Genomic DNA, 25,935 nt, shown 5'->3' on the forward strand with positions numbered 1-25,935 from the left:
TGATCCTGGGGCAAGGGGTTGGGGTGCAGGAGGGGGTGCAGGGTGCTGGCTCTAGGAGGGGGCTCAGGGATGAGGCTTGGTGTGCAGCCTCCTGCTGGGCAGCACTTACCTCAGCGGCTCCTGGTCAGCGGTGGGCGCAGCAAGGCTAAGGCAGGCTCCATGCCTACCCCGGCCCCACACTGCTCCCGGAAGGGGCCAACGCGCCCCTGCAGCCCCTGGGGGGAGGGGTACGTGGCTCCACACACTGCCTCTCTCTGCAAGCACTGCCCCCGCAGCTCTCCCGGCCAATGGGGGCTGCAGGGGTGGTAGCAGGCAGGCAGGAGTAGCACGTGGAGACCCCTGCCCTCCCCCGGCCGCAGGGCTGCGCTGTCCGCTTCCGGGAGCAGCATGGAGCCGGGGTAAGCAGGGAGAGTGCCTTAGCTGCAGCCACACTACGCCACCGGAGATTGCAATCGACTGGGAGATCCTCTAGGATCAACAGGTTGGTGACCACTGATCTAGACCATCCTTGACAGGTGTTTGTTCTAATCTGCTCTTAAAAATCTCCAATGATGGAGATTCCATGACCTCCCTAGGCAATTTATTCCAGTGCTTAACTACTCTGACAGTTAGGAAGTTTTTATTAATGTCCAACCTAAACTGCCCTTGCTGCAATTTAATCCCATTGCTTCTTGACCTATCCTTGGAGGTTAAAAAAAAAAACAAATTTTCTCCCTGCTCCTGGTAACAACCTTTTTATGTACTTGAAAACTGTTTTCATGTCCCCTCTCAGTCTTCTTTTCTCCAGACTAAACAAACACAATTTTTTTCAAGCTTCCCTCAGAGGTCATGTTTTCTAGACCTTTAATCATTTTTGTTGCTCTTCTATGGACTTTCTCCAGTTTGTCCACATCTTTCCTGAAATGTGGTGCCCAGAACTGGACACAATACTCCAGTTGAGGCCTAATCAGCACAGAGTAGAGCAGAAGAATTACTTCTCGTGTCTTTATTACAACACTCCTGCTAATACATCCCAGAAGGATGTTTGCTTTTTTTGCAATGGTGTTACACTGTTGACTCAAATTTAGCTTGTGATCCACTATGACCCCCAGATCCCTTTCCGCTGTACTCCTTCCTAGGCAGTCATTTCCCATTTTGTGTATGTGCAACTGATTTTGACAATCAGTGTAAAAGTCAAGGAGACAAAAGTGCCTGGAGTAATCTATACATCACCAGGTGTCAGGAATGAGGTCATGCAACAGAGCCAGTCTGGAAACAGGGCCCTGCAGCAGAGCCAGTCTTCAGGGAACCTAACAAGCACTGCTGTCTGTAGTAGACTGCCTGATTGGTAGGAAGAGTCAGCAGACCCGCTCTTAAGCCCAAGAACAGCAGTAGTTCAGTGGCTGCTCAAAGCATTTGTCCATCGCTCCACTGGCTGCTGTGCTTGCTTGTTCCCAGTTGTGCTTCTGCTTTGTTCCAGCCCTGCTCCTGCTTTACCTCACTCCAGGTAACCTGATCATAACCCTTGAGTTCAATTCATGACTTTTGACTTTGGCTCTGACCTTTGGCTCCGGTGCCCTGGCATATGATTTCAGCTCTGACCCTGAACATCTGTTTCTAGCTACTGACTGCTGCTCTAACCACTAGGAATGACTCCTGCTCTAACCTCTGGATATGATGACTCACATCCCTGTCTCTGACACCAGGGAACAGGAAAGAGCATGAACACTCTTTGTGTGTGTGATTACTTTACAGCTATGTAATGTGCATTTGGCTCCATTTTAGAAAAATTGGGGAGGAAACGTCAATGGTCTGGGTCCTCAGCTGCATCAGAGCTAAGGAGAGGGGCGGGGCAAAAGCTGCTTTACACCACCTTTGTCTTCTCCTGATCCCCACGGGCTAAACTGGCCTTGGGACTGCTCTAAATTGTGCTGCCTTGTAACAGCCCTCAAGGGGGATCAGCAGAGTGCTGTAAGCTCTGGTGGCCATGCCCCCAGCAGACCCCCTACACCATGAGGAGTAGCACAGAGCTGGCAACGCCAAAGGAAAATCCCCCTTAGCCACCTGTATAGGGCAGTTTTATGGCCCCTTTGGACTGTCAGGGTGATGGAAAGAAGCAATAGCACACAGAAAATGGCCCAGTGTTTATCCCCTTTACGAAGAGGGGGACAAGATAATTTTTAGAAGCTTTTACCAATAGGAGACTTTACAAAAATCCCATAAACAATATTAAACAAAAGATGACAGGACAATATTGTGTGAATTCTAGTGCTTGCAAACATGCTTTTAAAATTACATCCCCCAAATGATGTCTAAAGCTCCCACTGCTTCCACTTGACAGAATGTTGCAGCTTGAACCTGTTTGTTTTAGTTAAGCTGACAAAGAACCAGACTCATAAATGCCGATCTAACTCCTTTGAAGTCTGTTCCAGTACATGCAGAGAGGCTAATAATAAGAGACCTGGTTTAGGGACTTAAGCCACATTTCTAATGTCCAGTGTCTCCTTTCACAAGACTGCCTTTGAGGCCTGTCAGTGCCACATGGGGTGGGGGATGGGGGAAGTTAAGAGAGAAATTTTCAAGAGTGGCCTCTGTTTTCGAGTGCATTGATTTTTGGTTAGACCTTATTACTGTATTACTGCAGTTTTATGCTGCTATGACTCCACTGATTTCAGTGGAGTTACATGAGTACAAAACTGGAGTAACAGTGTTGAGTCAGACACTCTGAGCCTGATTTTCAGAGGGGCTGAGCACTTGCCCATTTTGTTATTTTTTATTTGTGGTCGCATGTAGGAGCCACTGATGGACCAGGATCCCATTGTGGTAGGCATTGTACAACCACAAAATGAAAAGATGGTCCCTATCCTGTTGACTTCAAATAGAGTTTATGGGTATTCCACACTTCAAGTAGTCTCAAGTTAGGCATGTGAAAATTAGGGCAAATAAAATCAGTGGCCACTTTGCGTAGGCTAAAAATGTTTAGACCATGTTAATCAGCATCTAGCCATGTGCCATCACACACTGGAAGCAGATTTCTGCCCTCTGATTGGCATGTCAACCATTCTCACAAGCAACATCATGTGGTGAAGGGCTATCACAGCATCCATGTCTCCTAAGGTCCAGGAGTGGGATTACGCTTCTTTGAAGGAACTAAGAAAGGCAAGGCATATTTTTAAATGACTGCCTTGGCAAAAGAGAGACAACATGTTCTGATGTGGCAAGTGCTCATGACCAGGCCATGAATACCAAGGCCTCATGAAAGAGCCCTGTCACCTGTTTGACTAATTTTGTTTAAAGATCTTCTAGATAGAAAAGACCCTCATCAGGGCAGTAGTGACCAGTGACCTCTGTAAAGCAAAGGCAAGGCCATTAGGCCTTCATTGCTGTGTTCTATTCTGTGTTTGCAGTAGTTTTGCACTGCAGTGTTTGTAGGCATTCATTCCATTTTCAGCAGTGGCCCTAGTCTAACCGCCTGCCAGCAACAGGACCTTTAAACCCCAGTGAGGAAAGAAAAACCTGCTTGTTTTGTTGCAGCTAGCAAGCAAAGGACATGCTGAGCCAAAATAGCAATAGCAGCAGGGTCAGGGCAGGGCAAGGCCCTCCATTTCATTAGCTGGGCTTGGCTATGGGTGATTAAATACGTACAAGAGACTTTGAATAGGGCCATGGAGGGAGAAAGACATTGTGGAATACAGAAAAGTCATTCTTTGCCACCCTCAGCTGGTTGAATATGGGATGGGACTTAATTACAAAGATAAAAGGAATTTATTTTAATTTTGGAGAGGAGTGAGCTCTTTTCCATTTAGCATTTTTTATCTGTGGGCCAGGGGAAGCCTCCAACTAAAGGAGCTAAAACGAATCCAGATAGCTTCGAGGTGCATGTTGGCCTCGCCTGTAATTTTTGTTAGAGTAATTAGATCAAGGCACAATAAAAAGGACAAAATTATACAGAGCCCTGTTAAACTTTGGGGGGCAGTTCAGATTTGAAATTGACCTTCTGGGCCTGTTTCACACCAGGCATTTGAGAGGGAAGGGCATGTAAAGAATGGGGCTTTGACACAGAACAGAGTATTGTTTGTACTGGGGCTCTGGCCACCTAGCATGACTTTGCTATGGGGCTTTGCTGGCTCATCTGGCTTTTAAATTGCTGCATGGTAATTTTTATATTATGTTTATTGTAGTGTAGGCAGTCAGGGCTATTGAATGGGCACTTTTTGTAATATCTGTAGCCCCTGATCCTGGCCTGGGGTATTTTTGCCCAGCCAGTTAGAAACTGGAATAAATTTAAATTTGGCCAGAACACCAAAGTTAACTTAACCTTTGCAAACCTTTCATGAGGTCTTTTGTGATCCCAAGTGTCTAGATCTCAGTGTTATGTCTCTGCTAAAAGGTGGCACCTCCAGCAGTGCAGCACTCCATAGTGTCATGGTGGGGCATAGATCGGAATCATCTCAGGGCCGTTCTGTCTATGCTTAACTTTTGCACTGATTTAACTAAATTGGTAGAATAAACAATCCTACCCCTCTGATACTTGGTACCATGCAAAGAATAAACAATGTAGTTAAACTAGTGTAATCCCCCTTTGTGGACACCAGTATTCTAGTATAAAGGTGTTTCTGTCAATATCGCCTAATTGGTGTGTGTTCTTCTTCTCTACTCAACACATCTTGAATACACAATAATTCTCTCCTCGGACAGTTTCGCACACCATGTCTGCTCTGATACAATAAATATAGTCTGTTCACACAGAGAAATCTTTTGCTCTTTTGAAACTCATTTAGCAGTGGAGATAACATTAAAGTCCAATTCATTGGCTGAGGATCATGGTTTGATTTGTATGTTTTTCTGCTGGTGAAAAGTGTGGGATAGACAGTCCCGGAGACTGAAATCACCTGAACAGCAGCATATCGCAAGCTTCTCCCACATTTCTCTATGCTTCTACTCTGATCCCTAGGGAGGCGAGCATATTAAACTTCCACGGGCCACCCGGTCCTTAGCCTGTGTGTTGAAATTGCAAGCAAGGGGCCACAATCAGTGCTACCTGTGTGATGTAATCATCAATTTATTGAGATGGTCAGTAACCATCAATATTTCATATTAGTTATTGCACAGTCAATCCAGTGGAACGAGGAGACTAGCCAATTCTGTGTGCCTCAGATCCAATCAGGAGTCCTGGGGCTGGCTTAGTCTCTGCTGGAGAGCAAGGGCACCTAACAGCCCTCAAGGACCTGTCTCCAGCCAGGGTTCCAAAGGCTGCCAGGCTTTCTGCTGGCGGGCTGCCTGTGTTTCAGCAAAAGATTGGTCAAATCTGCAGTAGATTTGACCAAACATTTTGGCCCAACAAACTGACATTTTCTGATGAAATTTAGTTTTGTTAGAAAATTTCCAGCCAGCTCTACTACCAATAGTTCAGTCCAGTCCTCTTCCCCCCATTAGTCCACCACCAAGTATTGCCTAACAATGGGCTTGGAGGTTGTGTGTGTTTTTAAAGACTTTCTAACTACTAGCATTAACATAAATTTTAAGCCTTTACGTTTTGGTTGACCCCAGTGTTTCTCGGTATATGGTTGCTGAATCAACAACACTGCTGTCTCAGTTTACCAGTCACTACAGATTTTAACTGCAAATTGATTGTGATACTCTATCCTAATTCTTTCATTCACCTTCTTCCTCCCTACATCTCTTCTTTTCTTTTTCCCACTGTTTTCCCTTTCTCCTCATCTCCCTCACCCATCCACTTCCACCTTTTCCCAATTCACCTTGCATTTTCCCCTTGCCTTCTCTCCATCTCTTCCCACTTTATTTTCTCCCCTACTTCTGTTGATCCCCTGTGCCATCAACCTTTTCTTCTTTCTCCCTCATCACCTTTTCCCTTCTTCCAGCCAAGCAGCTGCTCTCTCCATTTTGATTCCCATCCTCCTCTTCCCAGCGTAACCTATCACCTCCTCCGATTATTTCTTGAGGAGAGGAGAGTGCATCAGGACTGTGGAGCATTAGCAGCGTCATATAAACATACCCAAAAGACTCTATCCCTGTTTCCTTCCCTCCCTTCCAACTTCTTCAATAAATAAATACTAGCAACTGCAGGTCCAGATCGTGAGTTGATTGATTTCACAGATTTTATTCCTTTACTTCCTTTTAACTGTGAAAATTTTTCTTTAGAAATCTAGGATTGAGAGAAAGAGGGAGATGCACTATTCTATTCTTTTGTCCCCACATGGATCCAAGAGGATTTCACTGTGGCCTTTTCCTTTATACATGGTACCCTAACAGGGGGCCCTGCCTTGGAGAACTTTGTTTTTTCTTCCCTTGAGGTTTTCTTATAGACCTTTTCTTAAGTGAATGGAGAGGAGTGAGTTTCTTGTATCACAGCATTCTTTTCTTTCCCTCCTCCCTTCAGTGCAGTCACATCCCTAATTAATTGAATTCCCTACTAGCCCTTTTGTGAGTCATTTCAATTGCCCATTAGCAGAGCAGCCTGGGATTTGTGCTATGTTTTCAGTCATCTTACTGGAATTTTTCCTCTCCTTCCTCTCCTCCCCCCTCTCTTTTTTTTTGTTATTGCTCTGGTCTGTGAAAGGCATTAGATGAGCTTTAGTACAGAGTGCCTATATTGTTCACAGACCCAGCTGCATACTTTTACACACTGCCTTGTGCGTCACAGCTATTCATCTTGTTTTGTACTTGGCTTGGCTGTAGACGCTGTAAATATGGTAATTTTAGATTCCCTGATTGGAAAAAGTTGCAGGGTGGGTCCGGTGGTAAGAACAATGTTTGATTTACTCTAGTTTGTACTAGTTTCACAGAGTTCTGGGGGTTTAAGGTTACAGCTGAAGTTAGACATGTTTTTTAATGCAATCTCTTTTTTTAGGGCTGTGAGACTGATGCAAGTGATGTCAGCTCTCTGTATGTGCACAATTGCTGTTCTCTAAATACTCACAGTAGACTGTAGAGAAACTAAACTCAAGCAGGAGATACTGCCTTAATCCCAGGTACTGGAAGGATGAAATGGCAGTATTGTAGAATTTAAATGCACTTGCATAGGATGCTTTTATAAATGCAGTTAGCAGCAAACCACATGGATGGAAAAACTCTTGGGCATGGAGTGGCCACTGACAAACTGAATTTCTTAGATAACCCTCAGGTACAGAGACAGTTTAAACTCAGGACAATCCCTGAATAAAGCACAATGATTAATGCATTTCTAGTGGTTTTTTGGACTCTTTGGGTAGGATTGTAAAGACTGATGTACAGGGTTTCTGGAGGATGTTAGCACATCTTGGGCAGAGATAAAAGACATATCTTTTGATGGTGCAGTAATGGCCTTGAAACATGCTGCCTGGAGAGCCTTATTTGTATTCTGAAGTCATATCTTTACAGCATGTAAAATAAGGGAAGCACTTGTATCCAGGATATTCCTCCCAGGGAATGTAGACAGGGCTATGGCATCACTGGACACCAATCAGAAATGTTTCCCTTATATCCCAAGTTCCAAAACAGATTCACAACACTCACATTACTCTGCCACCTTCAGTATTGCTTGGTCCTGTGAGGTTGGAGTAAGCTACAGTTTATGACAGGAGTGATCTGGCATGTGGTGATATTTGCTGTGAGACCTAAAGAGATGATTTTTTCTTATAGCTTTTCAAAGTGATCTTGTCAATCTCTGAACTGACAAGGGAGACATTTATTGAGGGTCCCTTTGCATTTGTGCTTACATATGCAGGAATTTTTCCTTCTTGGTCTCTACTCCTTTAAGGAAAGGAGGAAAGTAATGGTAGGAAAACAGCTCTGGAAAAAAATAAAGGCTTGCATGGACTGTAGACATTGGCATGTCAAGAGCATTCTATGAGACCTATTTGGGAATTATTTTGTTATGCCCTGACATTTTGAATCCCTTCCAGTAACTTTATTCAGAGGTAAATTTCAGGTCAGACCGTGATAAGACCAGCTTTTCCATACAGATCAGAGACATGGGCAACCAAAGAGAGGCATCTGAGAAGATTTCAAGACATTGAAATGAGATGTTTGAGGACACTGATGGGATTATATTGCTGGACTATATGTAGAATGATGTCATCAGGAGCGTGCGATCAATGCCTGTAGTGTCAGAGAGAAGCTGCAAGAGAGGAGCCTAGAGGTGGTATGGGCATGTACGAAGGATGGATGAAGGAAATTCCATTAGGGAAGCACTTGAGCCAACAGTATGTGGGCCAAGAACAAGAGGACAGCTTAGAAAATGGCAGACAAACTGTGTCTGGGAAGATGGAGTAGGTATGCAGCTAGCATTGGACCAGTAAGCCTGGAAAAGAGTGATCTGTGACCCAACCCCAGCTGGCTGGGAAAAGGACAAATTTCAGGGGGCTCATTAGGCTACTCTAGTGCTTTGTGTATCCTGGGGCTGCATTGCTCAAGCCTAAAAACATTAATTTTAAGAGAAAAACTGGCTGATGAAAGTTGTCATATATGAGCCCCAGCAAGTAGCCATCCCCTATATAGTCACAGGACATGCAGCAGCAGTGCAAACTGGGCCCGTATAATCTCATTGCAGCATCTCGGAGACATCGGCTCTTGGCAGCACATTATCTAGTTAGTTCTTGTCTTCTGGGTTTTCTTGCAGGCATGCCTGATAGCACGTTACAAGCTGCTTTTTTTTTTTTTTTTTTTTTTTTAAATCTCAGCCAGGCTTTGTGCTTTTTTTGGATCATGCATACAATCAAAGGGTACGTCTTCTCTGAAGAGTTAACCTGGGCTCTTACCCAGGTGTTACCCCATAACCCTCTCCCATCCACACACAAAACCCTCCGATAGCCAGGTTTGCTGGTGTTTTCAAACTGGGCTAGCTAACAAAGCCTTGGGGTATGGGTTGGAGCCTGGGTGCTGGTAACTCACCCTCTTTGTTTTGAGGACACAAGATAAATTACTCGAGTGCTGCTAGTGCTCCAATGCCTTCCCACAGTTCCCCCTGCGTGTCCAGAAATAAGTTCTCCCACAGTTCTCTTAGAAAGAATCATAGAGCGGCTAAGCTTACTGCAGCACAAAGAACCCTGGCATATGCCCTGAAGTTCTAGGGTGTGTCTACACTAGTGCTGGAAGGTGCCAGCCCCAACTGTACTAGAGCACTAAAAATAGAAGTATAGCCATGGTGGTGGGACAGGCTGCTGTCCCAAGTACACGCCTAGGGTCTCGGATGGGATCATACTTGGGTGGCTAGCCTGCCCCACTGCAGCTATGCTTCTGTTTTGCTAGCTCAATCAGGGCTAGCATGGGTATGTCTACTTGCACTGGAAATTACACCTTCTGGCTCCAGTGTAGACACAACCCAAGCGGCAAACACAGGGATGGATGGTATTAGATGTGGCTACAGCACCAGTGAAGACAGAGTAACTCAAGTATGATTTGCAGTATGGCTGTTCGCACACAGGCCAGGTTAACCCAGGTGCCGATCACCCAGGCTAACCGCAATACAGACATACCTACAGATATTATAGATAGAAAAACCTGTTAGATGGGCTAAGTCATATCCTCCAGCAAACTCAGAAAGGTTCCCTGAAGTATGTTTTCCAGTGCTTTGTTCATTCTATTGATTGATACCAATAAGAAGTTTTTGTTGATATTAACCTACAGTTTTCCCTTAGCCATTTTATCCTGTTATCCTGATTACATTCATCCCATGGAGTTAACTTAATCTACTTTTTGGGGTTTAAATGTTTCAGATACGGATACTTAAAAATGGATATACTCCAGCTCCTTCCCCCGTGTCTTCCTTCTTAGTAATTGTGTAGCTAAGCTACCTGTATTTTGCTCTTTTAATTTTCATAAAATTTCATTTGGTGCCTAGAGTCTGTTGCCCCATGTCCCTACAAGTCCTAAATCCACCTGGTAATTTTAATTGGATCCTGTGTTTTCTTTCTTATAAAAGCTGATATGTTTCACTCCAGAGATGGCTGCATTTTACTAGTGGATAAATTACTTCCTACCTAAGTGATCTACTTTGTTCAATCTGTTAGTAAAGTTTAGACAGCATTTTGAGAACTATATGGATATGAAAGGTGCTATAGAAATGTAAGATGCTTGTATTCCAAACTCCGCGTGGAGATTTTGCATACCACATTTTTTTAAAACATGGGCTTTGATCTGTAGAGCCGTTTTAAGACTTTGTGGGTTCTACACTATAAAACTTTTTAGAGCTTCATTGATTCCCAAACATGGAACATTTTGATTTCCGCATTCTATTCTGGGGTAGGAATGAGAGAGGAGTCATTTTTGATTAGGGACAATTGTGTCTTTCAAAAGTTAAGAACTAGTAAAGATTTTTTGAAAAACCAAACCATGCAGGATTTTTCCATCTCTAGTATAGTACTACTGTTAGATACTAAAACTTCTAGGTCTAGATAGTTGGTATGAGCCAAGCTCCACTCAGTGCAAGACTCAGAGAGGAGATGGCAAAGTTGTCTTTAATCTCTCCAATCCTATGACTAGCTGGGTAATCAGTTTGGCTGCTGGCACAAGTTAGAGCACCCTCAAGACCTGAGCTATCATGCACCTGGTTACAACAGTTTCCAGACAGTGATCTAGCCACCACCTGTTTACCCAGGTATTCACTGACACACTTTCTATGCTTTATACTAAGGGTGGTGGCCACTAGTGAGGGAGAACGGAGAGGCAAAGAGACAGCTACACCAGCCCTGTGCCAACAGGGGATTCTAATGCACCAGGTGAATCCTTGGGTAGCCAGCTGAGCTGGCTTTACAGCCTGCACACAGCAGAGGCCAGAATCTATCCCTTAGTATCTAGAAGTGCTAGCTTTGTTTTCTTCCAAGCAAATGTGATAGGAGGGAAAATTACTACTATTTAATATTCATAGTATGGAATAACTCAAGAGGCGTCGCTCAGGAAGGGACTCCATTGTTTTTACAATTTAAGAAGACAAGCAGCATATGAAAGGCTGGGAAGAGGGAAACAATCAGATTTATATGTTTCTTACAAATGTATTTATATTTACTGTTTTCTATCATCTGAATGTGTAAATATCAGTTTTCCCCAACTGCTCCTCAGCTCTGCTGTCACATTAGCCAATTTCTTGTAGGAGTCATAGTACAAGTGTTTTATTTGAAAGAGAGGGTAGCAGCTTTACAGATCAGTTCAAGGAGAGTACCCCAACCATACAGAGCAACCTGCAAGACAACATGGAGCTTATGGGAGGAATGGTCAGATGGATGGTTGAGGCTGGCACTCTTGGTGGAAGAGTGGGACAGGAAAGTGATGTTTTACGAGACAAGAGTGAATAAATAGAGAGAGGCAGAATTGTGAAGGGCCCTGAAGGTCAAGAATAGAAGCTTGAATGAGAGGAGGGATTCAAAAGTGGGTGATGTGATGGGAAGGGGCAGGGCAGCCAGCCGGCAGCCTGGGGCTTGGGCCAGCTGGGGCAGGGCAGCTCTGGGCATCCGGGGCGGCCTGTGGGCTGGGGCACCCGGGGCGGGTTGGCTGGCAGCTCGGGGCTCCGTCAGGGAATGGGGGCAAAAGGGCCAAGGCCTCAGGCAAAAGGGGCGGGGCCAGGGGCTAGCCTCCCTGAACGGGGGGGTTCACATGCCGCCCATGCAGTTCATAATAATAGTTAGCATGTATGTAGCACTTTTTCATGTTCAAAAGCACTTTACAAATGTTGGACCTAATCTTGTACTGATTGCTCTCAACTCTCCTTGCAGTTAGCAGGAGTTTAGGGCACTTAAGTGTCTGTCAGGAACTACGCCATACCTTTATAGAATCGGGCCCATTATCTGGTTAGTCCTGAAGTAAAGTATTGTTATCCGCATTTTACAGAGGGGGATTAAGGCTGAGAGGTGAAGTGTCTTGCCCCAGTCACAAAGTGAGTCCGTATCCGAGCCAGGATTAGATCCAGAACTTCCTGATTCCCAATCCTGCACCTAATCCTCCTATAGATCACATGTCTAATCTAACCCTTCTTTCTGTAGGACTACACTTACTATAGATGGAGAGATGAGATTGTCTTTATGATATATAGATAATCATGATGTAGTGTCTATTGTATTAGAAGATGGGGAAAGATTCCTTTTGTATTTATTCTCCCCTGTGATGAACTTGTAAATCAGGATTTTATATATATATATATAATCCACCTTTAGTTTTGTTTGTCAGAGGCATCTGTAGGCTCTTTGCCATGGATTGGGGCTGAGCAATGTGTAATCAATTCAGAACTCTCTCTCTGTATGTCCTTCATCAGCTAGCTTGATGGCAAAGCCACAGCTCAAACCCATCTATTTTCTCTCTGCTCAGGGGAGGATTTGCATTTGATTTTACAAAGAGAGGGTGCTTTCTGTACCAAGGAGGATTTCCTCCCTGCTCAGTACTTGGAGTGGGTTGGTGTGCTCTTCTACATCCTTGATCTCTTGCACTGGAAAAGGGTTGAGTGCTCTGGATTCTCAGAGTGGGCTGTCATGCTTGCCCTCCATGAACCCCCTAGATCTGGCAAAGGATTACCCCGTCCACAAACCCTCCAGCAGCTGGAGAGGTTAAGCTAAAAGCAACATCCATAATAGCTAAATTCCCAATTTGAAATGTGTCCATTGTATCTGATGTGTGTGTGCTCAATTCAAAAACAACATATCCAGGCGAGTGCAGCCCTTACAAGTAGTACCCCTGGGCTTCTTTTATGCCAAAGCGGAGATATTTACCCAAGGAAAACAGGGAAGTGACGGGGTAACAGAGTACACATGTTGTGAAAATATGCAGGCAGGGACTGAAGAAAAAATAACATTCTGCCATAAGTAGCTGCCTTGTTCCCTCACTTTTTTTTTTTTCCTCGAGATTAGAACCAGCCATTTCTTGTGCTCTTTCGAGCCCTTCTGTGGTTTCCTGACAGCTGGCTGGAAAGGATTGAAATTTGGCTTTAAAAATGGGCCATGGGTCATGTAATTTTCAGGAGAGGAGAAACTGAAATTCTCAGATTGGTCAAAATTCAGTTTCTCTTTCTTTTTTTATTGGGAGCCACAACACTAAGGCATAACTTTATTTCTAGTCTCAAATGATGGATTAATAAAAAATAGCTACAGAATCAACTCTCCACCCCCATCCTCTCCCAACCAGAAATCAATTTATAATGGCAGACAAATGTCTGCTGTTCAGTGTTGAGTACCAGCCCATTCTGTTACTCTCAGGAGTCAGATTTTCAGAAGAAAAATGTTCAATCTACTACAAGAATGTGTTGGGGGTTTTTAATGATGTGCCAACACTTATTTTCCAAAACCTATTTCATTAACAAATGGATGACTCCGAGCCACAGTCTCCAGTTTTTTGTATGTTAGCTACTGATTGTGCAATGTCAGAATTAGCAACATTAGTATACCCAGATTTATGGTAAGGCAAACATTTTCTGTCTGGGGGTTTGAATTTTCTTTTAAGCTTCTCCATTCTTTCATGTTATGGAGAACATGTTGTTTCCAAACTTTTTAAAGTGAATATGTAGCTCATGAATGAAAGTGCTGGCCTAACTGGCCTCCACTTTAGGGAGGGAAGCTCCTCTCTCAGAAACAGCATTGCCCCTGCCCCCCAGTCTGAGAGGAGGTGCCACAAAGATACTGCTGTCAATCGAGTTTAACAAAAGGAAACAGGTGTAGAGTCAGAGGTGCAAGGGGAGGATGTCAGTAGGAGACAACAAGCAGACAGCAGCCATTGCTCCATGAAGAAATGAAGGGATCCCAGTGGAATTCCAGCTGTATGTGGGAATGGTCATGGGTAAGGAAAAATGAAAGTACTGGTTTAACAGCCCTGGAAGTCCTCTCTTAACCCCAGAACAGTTACAGCATAGGCAGTGGTAGGGAAACTTTTTCAACCCTGCCTGTGGAAGGACCAGCTGGAAGGAATAGCGAGTCGTTTATGGATGAACCTGTTAAAAGGTGAATGCATCATACAACACAGCTGGTTTTAAATGAGTACAGCATGGTATATTGGCTAGAATAGATGACATGACTAAAGACCTGGAGCTCCTGAATTTTTATCTTAACTCTGCTACCAATTCATTGAGTGGTCTTGGACAAATCATTTAACCTCTCTGACTCATTTTGGAAATAATAATATCTACTTCAGAAGGATTGGGGAGGTAAATTAGTTTATAAAATTGGTAATTTTTATTCATAGGCAAAAAGCAACCTACAAAATGTGGGGAAACGGGCCAAATGAATGAATCTGTTCAGCCTATTTATGTCTATGCTCCAAATGATAAAATCTGACTCAAATACTTGATAAAAGATTAAATTCACTGGACCACATTTACCTCTTGCATAAGTGAGTTACATTGACTTCTTTGGAGCTGTGCCCACTAGCACCAATGGTGAATTTAGCTTGCTGTCTTCCATGTGTAACTAAACAGAATTCTCTAAAACAGAAGAGTTAAACTCATTCTGAGGTGATGGCTGAATTACACTTTTAGTTGTGGCCTGTGGGTCAGAGAAACAAAAATAATTGGTAAGAGGAATATTTCACAATCTTCAACTGCAGAATGTGTCTTTTTAGTGGTAGTAACTCTTTCTCCCCCACACCCTTAGCAAAAAATCAGCAGGAAAGTAGATTGGCTGGTGGAGGCCAGAGCACGTCATTCACATAAGCCTTTGTTACCAGGCTCCATCTACTTTTTGGATACAGTGCAGGCATTCAAGTTTAATTAAGGAATATTTAATAATGGAAGGCAACACAATTTAATGGTTAGAGAAGGGCAATGGGAGGCAGGATTTCTGAGTTCTAATCTCAGCTATGCCTTGGAGATGTTGGCTGGCCGCTTCAACCCTCTGTGATTCACTTTCTCCTTCAGCAAAATGTGTATAATAATATTTATGAACTTCACAGGCTTAGTTAATTAATGTTTGTAAAGCTGTTAGAGTTTCTGACAACATTTGCTTTTAAAACTGCAAAGTATTCTTCTTATATCATAACTTTCAAGAAAACTGCTATCTACTTTTTGGTGGTGCTTATATGAGCTGGTCATAGTAGCAGTGGCAGTTCCATTCTTCAAACTCTTATTTTCCATACAGTATATTTCATTCTCTATTGTTCGAAATCCCCTTTAGAACACTTAACAATAAGGGTTTCTCTCCTAACTAGTTTGGTCCTTTTTCATTTGGCAAACAGTGATTTGATTTTTTTTTCTTTCCTGTTTATCTAAAGTAACTGAAGGAAAGGGACACATTGCGTCAAGGCAGATAGGGCAAGAATTAGACCTACTGTATGTACCAGTTATATTCTAGATCACAGGCACTTCCTTTCTCCTTCCCCACACCCGCAGCCAGCTCCGCTCCATTCTTTCCAGCAGGCAGGATATTGAAATGTACAAGACTCCTGCTCTTTGAAGTGCTGGGAGACCAAGGTTCTTGTAAATTTCCTTAAACGGCCAGTTCACAAGCATGAAGAGAACAGGTACAGTGGAGAGGGAGGAGGGAATGCTTCCTGTGCACTGCTGCCAATGGATTTACCTTTAGAATGGTTGCCTAGTACTACAAGAGTTTTTGTAGATGTTTGGTCTTTAAGGTCTGCTACGCCAATTTAGACTCACCCTATGCTCCCTTGTATAGGGGCTTGTATCTATTTTACCTATGTGTAAGGGATTATAAATTAGTGTTGGGGGTCCAACTTAAGCCACTTTACACATTTCCTCTGCATTTTGCCCTTTGTATTTTACACTTGATGCACAGATGTAACTCCTCACTAGGAGTCACATTGTACATCAGAGACTCTTTTTAAAGGGATCTTAAATATGTAGGCTGCTTAACAGGGAAGAGATTTTAGTGGAATAGCAGATGAGAAGAGAGATTGTGCACCCACTTTAGCTCTCTACTCTCCAGACTGTTTCATACCCAAGCCTGCTCTAAAACTTGTAGATATTAGCAACCTCTCTCATTGTGTTAAAATTAAGGTGCTAAGAAAGGACTGATCCTTTAAAGGAGCTAGGTCCTGTAACTTTGTCCCTTTTAGGAGGAAGGAAGACCCAGCTAGAGAAAAAAACAGACGTCCAACTGGGGCGCACTCTTTCCCATCTTAGTAAGTGGATCAAGGTGAACAATCGGTACTCCAAAGTGGGGTTGCTTATCTAGCTCACTTCATTGTACAGAAACTAACCCAGCACTGCCATATATGACTAGACAGCTGTGAAATGGCTACTAAAGACTGTCAAGAATAGAACCTAGAACTCTGTTTCTGTCTCTCATTAGAACTGAAAGTAAAGGACTGGAGGATTCCTAACTAATGACTCCACACTTATATGAAGAATGAGTACAATAAAATACAGTTACAATTCTGCACAAGACTCACAACTGTCTGGTGGCTGTCCAGTAGCTAAGGTGAAATTAATTAGGGGATCTCACTCCAGCTCTTAGTGGGCAAGAGGCCACGGCACAAATATACACCACCACAGTTAGTAGCGATGTCCTTTTTGTCAGTCTCAGTAGTGAGGTCAGGGACTGAATGAGTCATGGAGATTGCCTTCCCCTCTCACCTGTAGTCCTGGTCCCTCTGGGGTGACACACATTGGCAGACCAACGTTTTGGGGAAGCCAGTGCTGCTGGTCTATCCATGTTGTTCCTGTTCTGTGGATAAAGAGAGGAGCTCTGTCTCCAGGGCTGTCAGAGCTGCACCTTTCACCATCTCTAAATTAACTTTAAAACCGATTTAAAACATTTATTAAAGTTAATGTTTAAAATCAAATTTACACAAGTTAAGAAGGAAGGTACTGCACATCTGGGATCAGGCTTTAGTAAAACAAAGATTTGCCCAAGTAATCCTGCTTTTGTTGTGCTTTGTTTTCCCTATGCTAAGTGATCCTTTGCAAAAGGAGGGACCTCAGAGGAGGGGTGTGTGGGGAGGGAGACGGGAATCCTTATCTTTACACCTGCAAAGGCTATTGTTAGTCTGTAAAAGCCCAGGCAATGACCTGCAAAGGAAGCCTGAAGATTGAGCCAAGCAGAGAAATATGTGCAGAACTGCCCTCACTATCCAGGCTGCAGGGGACATTTAGCACATAAATAAGTCTGAAGTAATTTTTTAAGAAGTTCTCATCAGCTCCCACAGACTCTTCTGGGCAGTTCTGTGTTTGCTGCTACTGTCACTGATACAAGAAATGGAACGGTAGTTTATTATAGGCAAAGCTGGTAACTATAGTCACTTATAGTCAAGTTTTCCTCTCTCTTTCCATTATATGACCCAGTTTTCAGCTGCTTATAACTTGCCAAGCTTCAACTATTTGAGCTGCAGATTTCCATGCCATGTGTCTGTTCCAGATTGTGTGTGTGTTGGGGTGGAGGGTTGTTTTGTTTTGTTTTTAGTTTCTGCAAAAACAATTCAGCAGTTTCTGAGAATGAGTTTAGGGAAAATATGTTGTTTTGCCAGTGATAAATTCTTAGTGACATTTTCTTTACAATTTCTAGTCCCTCCATGCTTGAAGCAGGGATTTGGAATTTGGCTTGGGGAGAGGATCTCCTTCCTCCCAGAGAGGAGTTTTTTCTTGTCCTCATGAAAACCCACCCAACTTTGGCCAAATTATAAGACTCAGAAGATTTTCCTGCAATTGTTCCTCCCAGCTGCTAGGGACAGCTGTGGCACTGGGTGCCAGAACTGATAACAGAAAGTGTCTCTCTCCTGTATTCTCAGTATTCTCCCTGCTGGCACCCTGGCAGCTGGAGAAGGAGGGAGCTGCCTGAATTGAATGCAAATGGGCAGGCTTCCCAACCTATGTGGGTTTTGTTTTGTTTTTTTCTGATTGGGCTATTTTTGAAAGGCCTTGATGACAAAAAGTCTTGAATCAGTAACAGGCGACTTTTGGGGCTACAGATCACCCAAATCTTGTCACAAGAAAGTGACATTACTGTCCCTCCACCCCTGTTGCTCCCCAGTCCTTGTCTCTTTGCTGCTACCTGGTAGCCTTTTGAATGAGCTGCTGTCATTGAGGTGCATGCGCAGCTGGACCAAATCTTCCTCCCTTGGCCATCGGAAGCCACGTGGTAGGGAACAGAGCCCCACTGGTCCCTACATAGCTGGGCTTCCTATTGGCAGCAGGATGTATCCAGGCGGGCAGAGAGGCAGCCAGTGGGGAGACAGGGTTGGGATATCAAACCAGAAGCAGCCCATGTGTGAGTGAGATGTGGCTATTACAATGTGGCCAACCTCGGTGGTTTTCTTTTGAAATGGTAAAAATTAGGGGGGCTTGAAGCAAATTGTCGCTTGGTGATTTTTAGGTTACACTTTTCATGCAATCAGCAAAAACTCAAGCTTTGAGGTTGGCAACACTGCATAGGAGTAGACCTGGGACAGGCTGGGAGCAGTGGGAGTAGAGGGGGACTGCCAGTAGCTGAGGGAGACAAGAACAGGCTGGGGGGACAGGGCAGACGGCTCTGTATAACCAGTAGAGTGGACACTGGCTTCCAGAAATTTAAACTGATGCCAGGATTTTTGGTGCTCAGCATTCCTCTGCCATCTGGCAATAGTATGTTTCATTCTCCTCTAGTGACTGGTCCAGAGAGAGGATAACGTCCTTCTACTTCTATCATTTACTCCATTAGTGCAGGCAGTAGTGGTCTGTGCTGTGACTCTCTAAAGGTCTCAACCCATCTGATGATCCAGGTGAGTGTCAGTATAGTTCCACAGGATGGAATTTCTGAGGGTTTGGTTTCTTTGTTTGGGGGGATTTATTTTCAATTTGTTTTTTTTAAACTTGGGCAGTTCTGTACAAAACCCTGTGCTGTGTGTATATATAATAAAATAATTTAATAAAGGGGAATTTTGAAAACCATGCAATATACAGAAACTAAACAATCCAAACTCCTGTGACTAATCTGATCCCCTATGCACCTTTTCTGTGCAATCACTGAGGCCTTGTCTACACTGCCACTTCATAGCGCTGTAACTTTCTCGCTCAGGGGTGTGAAAAAACACACCCCTGAGCGCAGCAAGTTTCAGTGCTGTAAAGTGGCAGTGTAGACAGTGTACCAGCACTGGGAACTACTCCTCGTGGGGGTGGTTTTTTACAGCGCTGTCGACTACACAGCCACGTTGCTAGTGAAGACATACAAGAAAACTCAGGGCATCTTTGACCTCCCAGAACAGTGCATTTTGAGGCATCAGGCACATAAAAAGTAGGAAGACTTTGTGTGAGCCAGAATAATTTTAAAGGTTAATTTAGCCTTATTTCTGTGCCAAATCAACTTTCAGTTTTTGTGTTTCCTCTGTAAGATCATATCTGTCTCTCTGAGTATGTCTACACTGCAGCTGGGCCCAAGCCTCCCAGTGGTGGTAGACAAAGTCATTCTGATGAGGCTTGAGCTAGTGCACTAAAAATAGCAGTGTGGACTTAGTGGTTTGGGTGGAAGCTTGGGCTCTGAAGCCCACCTGAGCCCCCTTGGCTTGAGCTTGGTTGGCTAACCCGAGTCTCCGCTGGAGCCACAATACCCACACTGCTATTTTTAGCGCACTAGCTCCAACCCCATTAGTGTGAGTCTGTCTGTCTGGGCTGGGAGGCTTGCTCCTAGCTGCAGTTTAGATATACCCACAAAGGATAGCTCATCTGTTTAAGAAACGTGATAGCAGTAGTAAACATACAGTTTTGGGCTGGGGGCAAGTTTTTCTAAAGTTTGGGGATGCTCATATATAGGGTTTGGTTTGGGCCCATTTCTAGTGATAATAGTAGTCAAGCTTGCTCCAAACTCCTGTTATTTTAAGGTTTTGTGTTATAATGGCAGCTTTTAAACTCTTGTCATCTTCCTACTTTTTCACCAAACACTGAAACTGTCTTGATTGGTGGGAGTGGGAACAGTTTTAAATGACAACTGTGAAATCTTAGGAGACTGTAAAACCTATCCCAAAGCTCAGACCCATTAGCATGTTAGATTTACCTTGGCACGATTGTCTAAATTTTACCAGAATGTACACAAATAGTTACTGGTTCTAAGAACTGTGCAGACCTCAGTTTTGCATATGGCAGTGTCTCTAAACCACAACTCACAAAAGAATGTCAGTGTGATGTTTGGCTAGTTAAAGGAGGGCAGCACTGCTGAAGCAAGCTTGTGGTTTGACATGCATGCAGTAAGAGTCCCAAATATTAGATTATTTTTCTCAAACATCTGATCATTTATTTTTTCTTCAGTTTGAAGCAGCAGCACCTGTGTAACCTTCTTTAACTGGCTTCAAGCGCCTTCCTGCTCTCAGCTAATATTCTGCCAACTTAACAAACATTTTCCTCTCTAACTACAAAATACTCTGAAAGCTGTATTATCAGTGGTTTAATAGAAGAAAAATTGCAATGGTTAGTTGCAAGTGTGTGTGTGTGCGGGGGGATTTTTTCAAAACTGTTTTAGAAACACTTTGTCTCATAACGGAATGTCACCTAGATTTCTCTTAATGAGAGCTGCCATTTTACTGATACAGTGGATGCACTTAAAATGTTTCTCTTAGTCTGAGAGAAATTACCAATTCAACTGATATTCCCCATTTTCAGGATAGGGCATATCTCTCAGGCTAGCAGAACCTTTCAAAACAGAAGCAACTTTTAAAGGGCAATCACGGTACTTCACTCCAAAAAAAAAAAAAAAAGGAGGCGGGGGAACAGTGGCATGTCCACATTGGTTTCTGAATGGCATTGTACTTCCCACTTGTCCTCTTTTGGCATCTAGACCTGCCTTGCTGCACAGAGTTGCTTTGGCTTTCATGCTACTTCTTACTCACCGCAAGCTGAATTGATTTTACACTCCTCAGTTCATAATCGTGGGGAGGGAACAAGAACTGATAGCAGGGGAAGTCACCCCGGGAGAAGCACAAGTTCCTGGCAAGAGGAGGTGAGACAAGGCTGTATTTGCTCCTCCCAAGAGTCCCAAATGTTTTGCCCCTCCAGTGACCACAAAACCTTGCTTCAGTTGTGAAAAGTCAGTTAGCTTTTTAATCATCTATGGGGTCACTAGTAACACGAGTGAAGGAAATTGTTTAAATGTTCATCTCAACACTGTCCCTTTAAACATGAGTCATCGATGTGCAGTATAGAACGCCATGTCAACAAGTGAACCACTGAGGATCAAGAAATACTTAAAAAAAAAAAAATAATTAAACAACCAAGGCAGAGTTTGTATTTCCTTTCCTGTAGAACATATTTGGAGCTTCCCTGTCTCCAGTTGGTTGTGGGAGTAGAGCCAGGCCATAATGGTTGCAGAGCACAGTATGTGCACAGGGGAAAGGGCTTTCACCTGATTGATGACTCTGGAAAAGTTTGCAGCATGAAGAGTGCTGAAGCTGGTAGCGCTGAAGTTTGTTTGGAGGGAGGAGGTGGATGTGTTTTTCAAAACCTGGCAGTTTTTCCTTGTGAGGCGCAATAAATGGTGCATGAAGGGTCTTGTTTCATTTCCTTGTGAGCGCTCCGCTCCATGAAACCTTTTGAAGTGGTTGCCAGAGGATATAGCTGAGATTGGTTGAGCTTCCTCAGGGTTCCCTCCCCTGGTTGTGCAGCCATCCTTTTGATTTAGCTCTAGAATGTTCTATTGTCAGGGCTGCCTGTCAGGACTTTGCTGTCATGGAGAGCCTGCAATAGGTGATAACTATAAGCCCCCTATCTTGATATACATGGTGACCTGAGGGGTCTCTTCCTTGCAGGGTTTGAAGAATCTACTGTAGTGTAAAGTGTGCAATCTTATTTGAAATCCATGAAGCATCTTCCACAATTTCAGAATCCTCCCCCCCACTCCCCACACACCTGTTTGCTCCTTTTATAGCATCTTTCTCAAGAAATGCTGCCAGCCTTGAGCTTGGGGAAATTTCAGATAGCTCCAAGGGGAAGAGGAGACAACTGAAATTGCTGAATCGTGCCAAACATGGCGATTATTATTCAGGAAGATTCCGCATGCAGCTGGGCAAGGGGCAGGATATCAGGGAATATGGAGTAATCTCAGAATAGCACTTTAAAGCTTCATTGTTTTGGGAGAGAGGGGCATTTAAAAATATCCAGGAGGTGGTAGGAGAGAGGAGATGAGGGGAAGGTGTCATGGACCCTTGCGTATCTGACTCTTTCATCTGCAAAGGCAAGGCCAGAAATCTCAGGAGACCTGGGTTTCCTGTAAGATTTCAGGTCCTTCTTGCCTCTGACCAGCTCAGAAATACTGTGAGTTTGGCCTGTTTTGTGGTATATTTGTGCTTCCCTTTGGAATCTGAAAGTGCAGAGATGCTTGAAAATGAGGCAGGGGGGATTTATCTTAAATGTCAAATGCAAAAAAAAAATTGGAAATTTTGGAGCTGGGTTTGATTTCTGGGCAGATACTCGGGACAACTCTTATTTTGTTTGACCACTTCCCCCTCCTAAGGGGTGACATTTTCAGCAGTGATATGATGGGCAAAGCCCAGGGAGATTCCATAGCATTGCCTTGTTTTGCAGCTGGCTGTGAATAGAACGCATCAGCTACAGTGCAAGGCTCACTCCAGTTCAAAAGGGGATACGGTGCTCCTTTGTGCGCACATACACACATGCCAGATGAAACCAGTTCTCTCCTGCTTGCTGGGGAGTCTCAGTTACAGTATCTGAAGCCAGAGTTTGGTTTAAGCTATTCTAACTCCTGATTGCTGTCTCTCTGCCTCCCTCTCTCAGCACAGAGCCTGCAAAATACTCCCCCCTTCCAACGTGCATGGCACAAAAAGTAAAGTGGACTCAAGCTTCCCTTTGCAGATGGTACTTATCAGTCAGAACACACACACACACACACAGGTCATACGTGGGAACTCAGCAAAGCATTAGATCAGTGAGAGTTGGTCAGGGGAGGGTAGCAGGAGGAATAGGGCTGGATTCTTTTTTTATCATCATTATTATTATTGTTGTTGTTGTCTGCTGTTTAAGAAGAGAAAAGGAAGAAAGATTACAGCAGCTTTGCTATTAAATGAAAAGATTAGCGTGCCTTGGATGCTTTGCTGGGGCGTGATGAGATTTGCAGCAGATGAGTTGGTTGCTAGGCGATACTAATGAAAAGCAGGCCTTGAAAACTGCTGTGCTGTGAGGGCCCAAAAGTTATCTTGCCTCCTCCCCCATCCCCCACGCAACCTTCCAAATATTTATAAAATCCTCACCAGAAACAAAAAAGCCAGACACTGGGCTGGGCTTTTGACAGCTCTTTTCCTGAGCCGCTTGTGTGACACACACACTCAGCTTTTTTCTTACAAAGTTTTTTTTTTTTTTTTTTAAAGCACCGGCTCCTCAACCCAGCCCAGTCTTGGATTTCGAAGTTCACTCGGAGTTTAAGGGCTGTGTGTGTGTGTGCGTGTGTGTGTGTCTGTTGGAGGGGGATGATGTGTGTTTGTTTTCTGTTTAATTCCATCCTTCAAGCTGAGATCTAACTTCTCTCTCCCCCGCTTCCTCCTCACAAGCCTCCTTTCCCTTTCAAGGCCCTCAGACACAATGGGCTTATTTTCCCATGCTCCATAGGAAAGCTTGGGATAGGCAAGTGGAAGCTGCTGCCTCTGAGGACCCTTTTAAACTGAAAAATTGAGTATTGCTCAAGCTACAGACATAATTCTGGCTATTTTTACAAATGACCCAAGTCTCACTTCCCTTCTCAGGAGTATCAGCATTCTAAGATTTCCTACCATCTGCCCCTTTTAATTTTTTAAGTAACTTTAGTGCTGGTATGACTGCCTTGGAAGCTGATGTATTCTTCTGTTTATCAACAGAACAGCAGAGCAGGCTTCTCCTCATTGCCCTGTTAACTTGTCTCAATCCTAAAGTGTGGAGGGACCACATCTAGGAGTGAGAGGTGATGTCTCCGTGGCCCAGTCAGTCCAGAAACTGCTATTAAGGGGGAGAGTTAGTGCCAGTTGTGGTGGTGATCTGATGTACACATCTGTCCAAGTTAAAAAACACCCAGATCATTTCATATAGGCTGCCTAACAGTCATCAGGTAGTAACACCTTTTGGTTACTATGCTGGCCTGGTCTAGTTTTTAAACCAATGACCCACTGTAGTGATTAAAGACTCCATATCTGACTACCAGTCTCATCCAATGTTCCATATGTTATCATGTCTTATTCTAAGGGGTCCATTCTCTCCTCAGTGTATATGTGTATTTCCCATTAATGCTACTAGGGAGTTGTGAGCATGAATCAGTGAGAGAAGAGAACTAAAAACTACTACAAAGACTTAGCTGAGGGTCTCAGTCAAAACAATACAAGCCTCTGTTTGCCAGAAGCTGGGGATGGGTGACGGGGGATGGATCACTTGATTACCTGCTCTGTTCATTCTCTCTGGGGCACGTGGCAACAGCCACTGCTAGAAGACAAGATACTGGGCTAGATGGACTTTTGGTCTGACCCCGTATGGCCATTCTTATGTAGATCACCAACAATACATGAAGAGTCTAGAGAAGCCACTGGCACTTTGGGAAATAGAATCAAGGGTCTGTGGGTTTTTACTGCTTTTATTATTTTTGTTTTTTAACTACCCTGGTTTTCCATATGCCTTTCTCCGTGATTCCAATATAAATTGCTCAGGTGGTCAGAGTTTGTGGTGCCAGGCACAACCTTGCCAAGACCATACTTTGGATGGCACAAGTCCATCTATTCTCTCCCTCCTTTGTCTTCTCTCTTCTAAGTGTCTCTACATTGTGTTGGGGGCCACTGGGTGGATGGAGGTGTCACGTTTCAGAAGAGCTGTTAAGCAGGGTCTTGACCACATGTGGTGATTAAAGATCCCATAGCACTTTCCCTCAACTGTTAACCGTTCAGATATAAGTTTGGAGAATTACGTTCTACATCATAAATCCCCCATGCAATTTTCAGTTGGATACACTATTCTTTTCACTTCCTGTCCTAAACTGTTGTGTAGTGTTGCTGTGCACTATTAAACAGCCGTTGCATTCCACCACAGAAATGGTTGCATTTCAGTGAAGGATGTAGTGATTCCTTTAGGTAGTTTGTAAACTGCTTTGGAATGCTCCAGGACAAAGTGTTATACAGTATAAATATAAAATAGTATCATCTCTCTAGATAATCACTTGATGTTCTATGTTGTTCCCACATTAGCAACCATCACCCCGCTTTGTCCTGTATATAGGAGGGCTTTGATTACCAACAGAGCTGGGTTGCCCAAAAAATCCATCTGTGTGACCGTATGTTGAAACACCAAGTATACTTAAGCTGTGACATTGTTTGCAGAAAAGACCTTTCCTCCACAGCTCCCATCAGTCAGTGTGTTCAGGAAGCATTGCTTTGGGGTGCTACTTTGGGAACTACATGAAAAACATGTGCAGATACTGCACAACATTTTCTATTAATATTTAATTAGCTTAATAAAAACAGCTGAGCAATCAAGTTTTATTGGCATGACGTCCCATAGAAAACAAATTTCACAATCACATGCATGATCATATGTGAAAACTGTATTTTATAGTCCCATGTGTGAGAATTCACATTGGAATTCTTATATGGTCATCCAGTCAGGAAAGAGAAGCAATTCTATGTGATTTACCTGACCAGTCACAACAAAACACCCAGCTCAAAAACCAACTGTCATTAAATAATCATATGTGTGATCAGTCCATGCTTATTAAGTCACACACAAAGTAATTGAATAAGTTTGAATAATTAATATTTTGAGGGCATTTTAATTTTTGGCTGACCTTCATTTAATACCTCCTTTGGCAAAGATAAAAGAATGAAATACCCCCTACCTTCAAGGAGGTCCTGCCAGTTGTACCACAATGTTTGGACTTATTTAGGGTTAACACATGCAGCTGTTTGTTCTTTAGGATAAATCTATTATGTTGTCTCATCTCACCGTGGTGTCACTGCAAAATTGTTGTCACACAGTTGTGCAATATCACAGTGACATTATATCACAATACAGAGTGACCGCATCAAGACATAAAGTTATCATGTCACTATATGATGTCACAATGTGCCAATATTATGCTGGCATGAAATAGTTTTGGGAATTGT

At 43.5% G+C, this 25,935-nt stretch overlaps 1 protein-coding gene across 24 annotated transcripts in view; it reads left to right on the forward strand.

Annotated features, from left to right (window-relative positions):
• The window catches only part of RAD51B (RAD51 paralog B), a 682,929-nt gene that overhangs the window by 562,642 nt on the left and 94,352 nt on the right, over nt 1–25,935 (forward strand). For 4 of the 24 annotated variants that reach the window (XR_010600605.1, XR_010600606.1, XR_010600610.1 and 1 more), the window contains exon 1: nt 1–15,408. This exon is cut by the window's left edge and continues 12,835 nt beyond it. The exons of 18 other annotated variants lie outside the window; for them this stretch is intronic. The gene's annotated coding sequence lies outside the window, so the exon portion shown is untranslated. Of the gene's footprint in view, nt 15,409–18,487; nt 18,604–25,935 lie in introns of all 24 variants that reach the window. 2 more of the 24 variants (XR_010600607.1, XR_010600609.1) reach the window with 1 other exon arrangement.

This window comes from Chrysemys picta, chromosome 4 (genome assembly GCF_011386835.1).
Source record: "Chrysemys picta bellii isolate R12L10 chromosome 4, ASM1138683v2, whole genome shotgun sequence".
NCBI classification, from domain to species: Eukaryota; Metazoa; Chordata; order Testudines; family Emydidae; genus Chrysemys; species Chrysemys picta.